Source organism: Tamandua tetradactyla, chromosome 5 (assembly GCF_023851605.1).
Source record: "Tamandua tetradactyla isolate mTamTet1 chromosome 5, mTamTet1.pri, whole genome shotgun sequence".
NCBI classification, from domain to species: Eukaryota; Metazoa; Chordata; class Mammalia; order Pilosa; family Myrmecophagidae; genus Tamandua; species Tamandua tetradactyla.
This window is the reverse complement of record NC_135331.1, coordinates 7,228,941-7,239,999: the sequence shown is the minus strand read 5'-3', so window position 1 is coordinate 7,239,999 and position 11,059 is coordinate 7,228,941. Positions and strand designations below refer to the sequence as shown.

Genomic DNA, 11,059 nt, shown 5'->3' with positions numbered 1-11,059 from the left:
CCCTCAAGGCCAAGGGGAAGAGCTGGCCTTGAGGAAGTGATGTGTTTACGTCTTTAGAAGTTTGTCCTGAATGTGGATAAATCTCAAAAACATCATGGCAAGTGAAAGAAGCCAGAAATGAGAAGTCACATATTGTATAATTGCATTGACATGAAATGTCCAGAAGAGGCCAGTCCACTGAGACAGAAAGTGGATTCATGGTGGTCACGGGCTGGGGAAAGGAGACTGGTGAGGGACTGTTGATGGGTACAGTTTCCCCTGGGGGTGAGGATAATGTTATGGAATGTGATAAGGTGATGTTTGCCCAGTATTGCGAATGTCCTAAAATCCACTTTTAAATGGTTAATTTTATATTATGTGAATTTCACATAAATTTTAATTTTTTTTAAAAAGAAGTCATTGAGGTATAATTTTTTTTAAAGTCTCCTCTGACTGCTGTGCGGAGAAAGGAGGGGAGGAGACAGGTGAGGCTACTCTAGAAGTCCTGGCAGGAGCTTACAGTGTCACAGACCCGCGAGGACCTGGAGAAGTTGAGAAGGGAACAAACTTGAGATATGGTTTGGAAAGAGCTGAGGGGACTTATTGATGGATTGGTTGTGCGACCTAGGGGAAAGGAAAGGATGAAGGCTGATGCCCAGGGGTTGGTTGGGCTGCCAGGTGGGTCATGGCTACCTTTGACCAATAGTGGGAGCACTGCAGGGTGAGCAGGGGAGCCAAGACACCTGTCTCAGACATGTTTCCTGTGAGATACGCGTTAGACTTCCAAAGGGGAATGCTGGGTCAGCCAGCCTCCTGAAATACCTGGCACAAGTCAGAACCCGTAAGGGTCCTCAAGCCCAGGGTGATACCTGCCCATCCTGAAACTCACGGGTGGTTGCATTTTCCTGGAAGTGGGGTGGATGGTGGATTTCTGATTCCAGGGGTCTGGGAGAATAGGAGGGTTTGTCTGCATTCTGTGATGCTTGGCTTTCTCGCTATTGAAAATTCGTCCCCCTCTGAAGATCCTTCAGCAGACGCCTTGCAAGTGGCCTCCAGAGGGTGCAGCCCAGTGCGCGCAATTTTGACATGGGTGTCAGGTTTGGCTAGCCCCAGCTCCAAACAGCCAGGCTGGCCATGGCAGTGCACCCAGGTTTCAGCCTCCGAGAGAAAGAACAGGCTTTGATGTTCATCGGGACCTCAAATCTTCAGCGACCCCACAGCCAAGGATGTGCTTTGGAGATGTCGTTTATGTCATTAGAGATTGAAAGGGAAAATGTTTCCCCAGTCTCGGAACCATTGCTAATACTTTTTAAAATTACATAATTCATTTTGTTGTTTCTCCGTAATTTTTTTCCAAATATTCAGTTCATGGAATTCTGTCTCCTTTTTCTCACTTGATAGTGTACAGCTCAGTGCCTAGCACATAGAAAGCTCTCCATAAATATTTGTTGAATGTTACAAGGTCTTAATTACCATCACCTTATTTTATTTTTATGACTTCATTTTTTTATTAAAGCATGCTTACTATAAAAAATCGTAGAAAAGTATAAAGACGTGAGTCAAATACCACCCATATGCTTCTACTGTAAAGTACCCTGCACTGATGGTTGTTGAACATAATTCTACATCTCTCTATTGAGATATATATAGAGAAGGAGAGATGGACAGTTGGACAGAAAATATTAAAGTGGGGTCATATTCTATATTGTTTTTAACAAAAAGTATTCACTTTTTAAAAAATTTATTAATTAAAAAAATTAAGAACAAACAAAAACATTAACATATAATTCTGTTCTACCTATATATTCAGTAATTCTCAATATCATCACATAGTTGCATATTCATCATTTCTTAGAACATTTGCATCAATTCAGAAAAAGAAATAAAAAGACAACAGAAAAGGAAATAAAACAATAACAGAAAAAAAAAAGATTATACATACCATACCCCTTACCCCTCACTTTCATTTATCACTAGCATTTCAAACTAAATTTAACATTTGTTCCCCCTATTATTTATTTTTATTCCATATGTTCTACTCGTCTGTTGACAAGGTAGATAACAGGAACATCAGACACAAGGTTTTCACAATCACACAGTCACATTGTGAAAGCTATATCATTATTCAGTCATCCTCAAGAAACATGGCTACTGGAACACAGCTCTACATTTTCAGGCAGTTCCCTCCAGCCTCTCCATTACATCTTGACTAACAAGATGATATCTACTTAATGCATAAGCATAACCTCCAGGACAACTTCTCTACTCTGTTTGGAATCTCTCAGCCATTGCCACTTTCTCTCAATTCACTCTTCCCCCTATTAGTCGAGAAGGTTTTCTCAGTCCCTTGATGCCGAGTCTCAGCTCATTCTAGGATTTCTGTCCCACGTTGCCAGGAAGGTCCACACCCCTGGGAGTCATGTCCCACGTGGACGGGGGGAGGGCAGATGAGATGCTTGTGTTGGCTGGAGAGAGAGGCCACATCTGAGCAACAAAAGAGGCTCTCTTGGGGGTGACTCTGAGACCTAAATTTTAAGTAGACTTGACCTATCCTTTGTGGAGTTGTTTCATATCACTTTTATTTTAAATTAACAAAATGAATTACTGAACTTCAAATGTTTTCTTCACCACACAAGAAAAAATAATTTCTGATAGATTCTTCTGTGTTAAGAAAAAAGATTATGAAGAAAAAGAAAGCATCTGAAGGGATTCATAAAAACTTATTTTAAATTTAAACGGCTACATGCTTTTCTGTCACCTGGCTATAGGTAATAATTTAACTGACTTCTGATCTGTGGCTATATAGGTTGTACGTAGGATTTTCCTTCTGAATTTAAGATTGGTTTTGTTAAAGGAAAAACTCTGCATGTGGGATTATAAAATTGGAGAGTGAGAGTCACAGGATTCCAAAGGACTGAGGCAATTAACATTCCCTGCCCCCAGTCTGACTCCTTTGTCCCCCAAATACGTCTTGGCTTCTTTTTTAAAAAAACACAATTTATTAATATAGGCCAAAAGTGGTAACTTATGTTTGTTTTTTTTTTTTGCCATAAAATGTGCATATTTTATTCCAGCTCTGGGAAATGCCAAAAAACAAAAGGTGGGGGAACATCCTTCCACGTATATAAATTTAGCTGGCACTAATTCAGAAAAGCTAGAGCAGATATATACATGCATGTGTATAAATATGCATGTGTATGTATGTATGTATGTGTATATATATCTATATATATAGATATATATACACACACACACCACACATGTACTTTTAGATTATAGTTTCATCAGTGTTCATCATAACTTTATTCCATTCTGTCTTTCATCAATGCCTTTAAAAGCCCTCAAAAGTACTCTAATCTTCTGCCTCTGCTTCCTCATCAATCATTTAATACTGTTTGGATTACATTCACAATTTGTGCACCTTAATCACTTATGTGATTGGTCAAAGTGTACATTTGAAGATGCAAGGGAAATATTAATTGATTATACTCTATACATCACAGTTACCTATTACATGATTGTTTCCAACATTATTTGCAACTTCACATATCTTGTGACTCTGTATGCAGTCTATTTCAGCTTCTAGTGCTGTACAAATCTTTATCTTCTGGGTGGGACTGCCCAAAATCCATGAGCTTGGAGTCAGGCATAAACTGTGTAACACCTGAGGTTGGTTTTAGTCTGGTCTTTGTTTCAGAGTGGAGGTCTGCTGGCAGCGGCACTGAGTGTTTCAGGACTTGATTTGTCATTGCAGGTATTTCTAAATCAGTATAGCTTCCTAGCTTGGTTTTTTCTTTAGATTCAGGGAGAGATTCTCTTTCATTGCTTCTTGTCCAAAATGATTTAATGGCTTCATAAATTTGCTGGCTTGTAGTATAGGCTTTTTTCCCAGTTACCTTTGCAATTTTTACTCACTGAACTGGGTAGCAAACAGTTGCTCCTAAAGTGGCCAGTCCCAGAGGATAAGCAATTTTCTTAAACCTAGAACCTTTTCTTGCTGAAACCAAGTCTGTTAATCCTGAAACTGTAATCACTCCAATTTTTGGAAGAAAATCTTGAGGCGGATTCTTCAGATAGACATACGCATCTTTTCCAAATTGTACTGCATCCATTATCCCATTTTTTTGCAAATAAATAAATGCCTGTGCACCTGTTAATATAATGACCAATTGTAGTGCGGACAGAAGCAAAGCCCATCTGTAAATGACCAGGCTGCTCTTCAACATATTTAGATTGGAGAGGTGGTGCAGTATACATGGGGAGCTGCTCTGTTTTTACTAGCAGCTTTTTGGGTTCCTCTTCTTTGCCTGCACACACACCTATAGATGTGCATATCGGACCTGCAGGCATGGTTGTCAGCTTTCGCATCGTAATGGTTGACACGTCTATGACCCTCGCTGCCCAAGTTTTTATCGGTAACTTATGTTTTACTTTCCTTTATTTAAATATTGTATGTGCAAATGCTTTCCTTGAATTTTCTGAACCAATCCCTCTTCCTTTTCAGCGATTCCATTGCCTGTTGCTTGTGATCTATTGGCATTTTAGGATTTTTCTTAGTGATTTGAATGCATTATTTCCATGACAATGATATTGCTCCTTTGCCAGCATTTTTAAAAACACTTTCTATATGTAACAAAGTAGTGCATGGTCAGGTTTACAAAGACAGTACTTGAAGACTTGCAGTGAAGAAAGGACATCTTCGGTCTTCCAGGGACGTCTGGCAAGGTTTCTGGATTCCCTGAATGCTTGTAAGACCTGACTGGTTGTTTGATGTGCTTTTGTACTTAGAGTTTCATTTCTTTTGCTTTTAAAAATAACTATGGTGATTTGATCAGTGAGTGGAAAAGTATTTGCAAAGTCCCCTTCAGTGAGTGGTGAGAACGGGGGGAAGCTCAACTTCCCCAAGTTGAATTCTTGATATTCTCACAAGCAGTGTGGACAACCAAAGCTATAGGCTGAGCCCCCAGTCTTGGGGTTTGTTCATATGAAACTTAACCCCACAGGGGATAGGTCAAGCCTACTTAAAATTAAGCCTAAGAGTCACCCCCAAGAGAACCTCTTTCGTTGCTCAGATGTGGCCTCTCTCTCCAGCCAACACAGCAAGCAGACTCACCACCCTTCCCCTGTCTACGTGGGACATGACTACCAGGGATCTTCCTGGCAGGGAAGTGGATCTTCCTGGCAGCGTGGGACAGAAATCCCAGAATGAGCTGAGATTCAGCATCAAGGGATTGAGAAAAACTCTAGAATGAGCTGAGACCCAGCATCAAGGGATTGAGAAAACCTTCTCGACCAAAAGGGGGAAGAGTAAAATGAGACAAAGTGGCAATGGCTGAGAGATTCCAAACAGAGTCGAGACTTTATCCTGGAGGTTATTCTTATGCATTAAGTAGATATCACCTTGTTATCCAAGATGTAATGGAGAGGCTGGAGGGAACTGCCTGAAAATGTAGAGCTGTGTTCCAGTAGCCATGTTTCTTGATGATGATTGAATAATGATATAGCTTTCACAATGTGACTGTGTGATTGTGAAAACCTTGTGTCTGATGCTCCTTTTATCTACCTTGTCAACAGATGAGTAGAACATATGGAATAAAAAGTAAATAATAGGGGGAACAAATGTTAAAATAGATTTAGTTTGAAATGCTAGTGATCAATGAAAGGGATCAGTAAGGGGTATGGCATGTAAAATTTTTTTTTCTTCTGTTTGTTATATTTTTCTGTTGTCTTTTTATTTCTTTTCTGAATTGATGCTAATGTTCTGGGAAATGATCATGATGATGAATATGCAACTATGTGATGATATTGTGAATTGTTGAGTGTATGTGTTGGGAATGTTTGTGTTTCTTGTAATTTTTTTAATTAATAAAAAATTAAAAAAAGAAACCAAAAAAAACTATGCCTTTTTAACAATAGATACTGTGTGACTCCACTTTTATGACCTGGTAAAGGTAAAATCAGAGGCTTATAATACAGAATATAGGGGACCTAGAGACACACAGAAGTTAGAGATGGGTGAACCGTTAGCTAATGAGGTTGAACTCCAATGTAAGGGAATAGATAGGAGTGAAGGCGGTTCTCTAGTGGGTCTATAAGTAATATTACCATATTGAAAGTGAACAAAAGGGGTTATATAGACCTATGTGTCCCACCGATTAACACTAGAAATAGAAATTAGTTCTCACAAGAACTACTTCAAAGGTATAATTTGTTTGTACAAAGGGTGCTTAAGTCCAGGGTACAGGGGGAGAACTGCTATTGCATGCTATGGGCTATGTTTAACAGAAAACATCAACAGTACCACAGCAGCAGCAGAGGTAAATAATGGGGGAGGGACAAGAGTTAAGGGGAAGTTTAGATTTCCTATTTCGCAAGGGTCTAAACACACATTGTTGTCGGAAACAATGAAATTATCTAAAATTGAGACTGTTGATGGACTGTGGGCTTTGGGCATTATACGTGATGCCCAATGAATGCAGGTGGCTGAAAGCTGCACTGACTGAGAGGTAGATTAGCGAACGATGGTGTGTACATATGATTGAATATTGTGCTGCTACAAAAAAGGAAACAAAATCGTCAGGCATGCAATGATGTGAATGAACCTGTGGGACATTTGAGTCAAAATAAGGGAGAAACAAAAGAAGAATTATTGTACAGTCTCCTTCAGAAAATTCTTATAAGAAAACAGGGGCCAAGATTATAAGCTTTTATAGCAGACACATTTAGTCCACAGCAGTAACTATTATTTCTGGATTTTGAGAGGCTGTTTTATATATCTATAACCTGGTATTTAGAGATAAGAATAAAGCCGATCAGGTCGGGATTAAGGTAATTCAGAACACAGGGGTAAGGAAGACATTTGTCTACATTTTAGAACTGCACCTACTGTTTGAGACCAAAGGAAGAAAGGTTTATTTTGTCTGGAACTTAAATTTTCTGTAACACATAATCTAACCTCAACCTGTCTGGCTAGCTCACTTAAGCAATTGAAACACAGCCCAGAAAAAGAATGAAGGCCTTTGCTGTATAGTTTAATGTAATCCCTGGATATATCCTAGAAAATATTAAGCAGATAATCAAAAGGTATTGGCAAAGTCCCTTGAGGGGTGGGAGAAAAAATATGAAACTATTAAACTTTACCATCAGGGAATCCCCTGATACCATGTTAAACACTGGGGACACCCAAGTCAATAGGCCAAGCCCTTGATTTTGACGCTTGCTCTTGTGAAGCTTATGCATGTAGCAGAGAAGCTTAGCCTACCTACAGGTGTGCCTAAGAGTTACTTCTGGAGGACCTCTTTTGTTGCTCAGATGTGGCCTCACTCTCTCTAAGCCCAACTCTGCAAGTGAAATCATTGCCCTCCCTGCCACATGGGACATGACATCCAGGGGGGAAAGTCTTCCTGGCGGTGTAGGAGATGACTCCCAGGGATGAATCCGGCCATAGGATCAACAATTCCATCCTGACCAAAAGGAGAAAAGAAGTGTAACTAATAAAGTATTAGTGGCAGAGAGCGTTCAGAGTTGAGAGGCTACTCTGGAGGTTGCTTTTACACACGCTGCAGTTAAACATTGCTACCTATCATAAGTTGCCAAACCCCAACCAAAACCATTCCAGCCAATTCTAAAGAACACCTAGGGCAATATATAAGATTCAACAAAAGCTTCATGCACTAGGGTAACTTTCCAGAAACCTCCAACCTCCAGATGGGTCCCTGGGCCAGTAAGCCCTGAAACCTAGAGGGTCCAGCCTCTCCAGAACATCAGCTAGTTCCACCTTCCTACCCTACATTATTGACAGCCCCTTCCAATGTGAAAAATTAGAATGGCCATAGCCCAAATACCCTTACAGAGTGGGATAAAAAGATCAAGGGTGATGGTGGAGTTATACAGAGAAGGTAGGATTTAACAAACAAATATGATTGCTGGATCACGGGAGTGATGTTTCTTCTAGTCTCCAGTATCTTAGAGCTGCTAGAAGCAAAAACCTAAAATTATGGAGTCTGTTCTATAACTAATTGTGCTGTGCTTTGCAATCTGTTCTACAACTGAAATCTGAAATCTGTTCTACAACTAATGGTGCTGTGCTTTGAAATTTACAGCTTTTTTGTATATATGTCATTTATCACAAAAAAGAAAAAAAAGTCAATTGTGATGATAAAGTATCTATTCCTTCTAGTTTCCTATATCCTGGAGTAGCTAGAAGGAAAAGTCTGAGAGTATGCAAGTGATTGGATTATGTTGTGGGTTGGAGATGTGCCTTAGTTGATCACAGATGTAAACAGCCACAGGTGCAATAAACTGACTGATGCTCTAATACACCAGCCTTCTGGTTTATCAACCAGCCACAAAATATCCTTGTAGCAATGGTCAGCCAGTGCTTGCCTGACCAGACCATTGGGCATCATCACTTGGCCAAGTTGACGCCAGAACCCACCCATCACATATGTTATATGACACAAATCAATTACAATCTCTAAAGTAAACTATTGCACTTTTTTTTTCTATTTCAACAGCATACAAATGGTCTTGAGATAGAAATAATAAAGTAGGCTTCTTAAATCAACAGTTAAACCTGACTTTATATGTTTTTTCAAAATAATTGGAGTTCACCTCTGCCTTGCCTTGGCAGTCAGAACTCAAAAAGCTCATCAATAAATTATAGCCAGTAGAAGATAGAAAGTACTCACTTTACACCAACATCTCAGCATCTTCATTAGATTATATTATACATAAATTCTAGTTTTACTTTACAGCATTACAATGTTTTTGTCATAGAGATGTACTTAAAATAAAACTGCCTTTACTTCTGGTAAGTCAAGCCATTGAAATAACTTTTCCCTACCTCAAATTCATTTTTAAATGAGGATTTCATATATGTGAATATAAAGAAAAATTTATATAGGATGCAAAGTTTCAACAGACTTTTTTCTGTTAAAAAGGCAATAGATTGTACTACCTAAGAATAGAGTATGGAGATAGATGAAGGAAATTGGGTACGCCTAGCAACATTATTGTACTATTTACACAAGATAGTACATATGAATGATTACCAAAATACCTGTAATGGATAGTTTATTAATAAATATACCTTTTTAATAATAATAAAAATAATACATAACTATACCTTTTTAATACATCTGGAAGTTAATTTTGCACAAGGTGGGGAGAGTCGAAGTTGATTTTTGTCTTCTATGTAAAAGAAAGAGGGAGGGTCCATGGCCCCAGGTTAGTGGATGGAAGTTTCAGTAGTTTCAGGGTTGCAATTAAATACACAGAACTATAAAGAATAAAAGAGGGAGGGAGGGAGGGAGGGAGAGAAAGAAAGGTCAGTAGTCTCTTTGCCCATATAAATCCTGCTGATCTTTAAAGAAAATAAAAAGGAATACATATAACATTAAAAATTATAATAGATTAGAGGCAAGGGAGTTGGGCAGGGACTTCCCACGGCTGGTGTTCATTAAAATTTGGGAGTTGTATTTGATTTCTTAAAACTATGAAGTGTATTATTTTGATTTTAAAAAATACAATAACGTAATAAAGAAAACAAGGCGAGCGAGAGGGAGAAAGGAAGGAGGCAGAGAGAGACGAAGGAGGGACGGAAGAAAAATAAAATCCAAACAGCTCGAAAGGAACAAAATGGAAAGCCGAAGGGGTCCTCTCGGCCCCGACCCCCTCTTCTCCGCCGAGGGGACGGTCAGCAGCCCCCGGCCACGCCGCAGCCTCCGGGGAGACGGGCCTCCGGGCGCGGGCGGCGAAGGCGCCTTTGCTGGTCAGACATGTCCCGGGAGAAGACGCCTCGGCGGAGGTGCCCTCGATCCCGTTTTCCAGTCAGGAAGGCGATAAGCCGTCTTGCGTTGGCGCCCTCAACAAAACACACCTTCGTCTCCCCGTCGGGGAATCGAACCCCGGTCTCCCGCGTGACAGGCGGGGATACTCACCACTATACTAACGAGGACTCGCGCTGCCACCTATCCTCTGGGTGGCTTTATAAAGCCTGAAGCCCTCGGGTTCTCCATCTGATCTCCTTCGGACCGGGTGGCCATAGCTGCGATGACGGCCGCTCCTGGCTTCCGAGCTCCGGCCAGCGGGGAAGGCCACCGGGGATGGCTGCGGGCGCGCAGCACTCAGAAGAGAGGAGAGGCGCCAGCAAGGGCAAGGCGACTTTTCTTGCACGTTCCTTCCCTGGAAATCACTCCAAAAAACTAAGGGACAGTTGTGAGAGGGTAGGGGATGTAGCTCAGTGGTAGAGCGCATGCTTTGCATGTATGAGGCCCCGGGTTCAATCCCCGGCATCTCCACCTTTTCGTCCCCAGTCTCTGGTCACAGGTTCCCGAACCCTGCACCCCTCGGGGGTCACAGGTTCCCGAACCCTGCACCCCTCGGGGGTGCCTATGCGGGTCAAACAAACACTCTACGCCAGAGCGCCTTATGCTGAGTACTGTGCCCGCGAGGAGCACTTTGTTCCTGGGTAAAGGGCCAAGAACCGTGGTACCCATGGTAGGTGAGGTTTTTAATCCTCCTTGAACTTCACATTCTAGTCCAGGGAACTAAAATGGGCAGTAGTGATAAATTTTATGAAGATATTAAAAGTGACGAACTTGAGGCCGCCGGGGGCGAGGGCTGCTTTAGATGAGCGGTCAGGGGAGGAAGGACTCTCAGACCCGCAAACAGCACGCCGGGTAGCGCGGGCAGTGCAAAGGCCCTGTGGCTGGGACGTGAAGGCGGCGTGTTCGCGCGGCAGAGAGCCCGGGACGCAGAGCTTGGCGACGGAGGGCGCGGGGCATTTGAGCCTTGTCCGGAGGCCACTTGGGCTGCTCGGCTCAGAGGAAGCCCCATGACCTGACTTGGATTTCAAAGGCTCCCTCCTGCTGCCTTAGAGAACAGCCCGCGGGCCGGCAGGGTGGAGGTTCGCCCAGGGTGGCGGCAGGGGAGGTGTGGAGAACGAGGGAATTCTGGACAAACCCCAGCGATGGAGCCGATAGAACTTGCAGGGAAGAGAGAGCGGCTTGGGCGCAGCTCTCCAGCACGCCTGGCGTGACGGCGGCGGCGGCAGATGGACTGAGCCGCGAAAGCTGAA

The 11,059-nt window shown here is 42.0% G+C and overlaps 2 non-coding genes and 1 pseudogene across 2 annotated transcripts; 1 reads left to right on the top strand and 2 right to left on the bottom strand.

Annotated features, from left to right (window-relative positions):
• Positions 1 to 3,005: 3,005 nt before the first annotated feature.
• Positions 3,006 to 4,386, bottom strand: LOC143682227 (MICOS complex subunit MIC27 pseudogene; annotated as a pseudogene).
• A 5,479-nt stretch (positions 4,387 to 9,865) lies between these two features.
• Positions 9,866 to 9,937, bottom strand: TRNAD-GUC (transfer RNA aspartic acid (anticodon GUC)). The gene has a single exon. It is a non-coding gene; the product is annotated as a tRNA-Asp (tRNA).
• A 271-nt stretch (positions 9,938 to 10,208) lies between these two features.
• On the top strand, positions 10,209 to 10,280 carry TRNAA-UGC (transfer RNA alanine (anticodon UGC)). Its single transcript has one exon. It is a non-coding gene; the product is annotated as a tRNA-Ala (tRNA).
• The last annotated feature ends 779 nt before the right edge of the window (positions 10,281 to 11,059 follow it).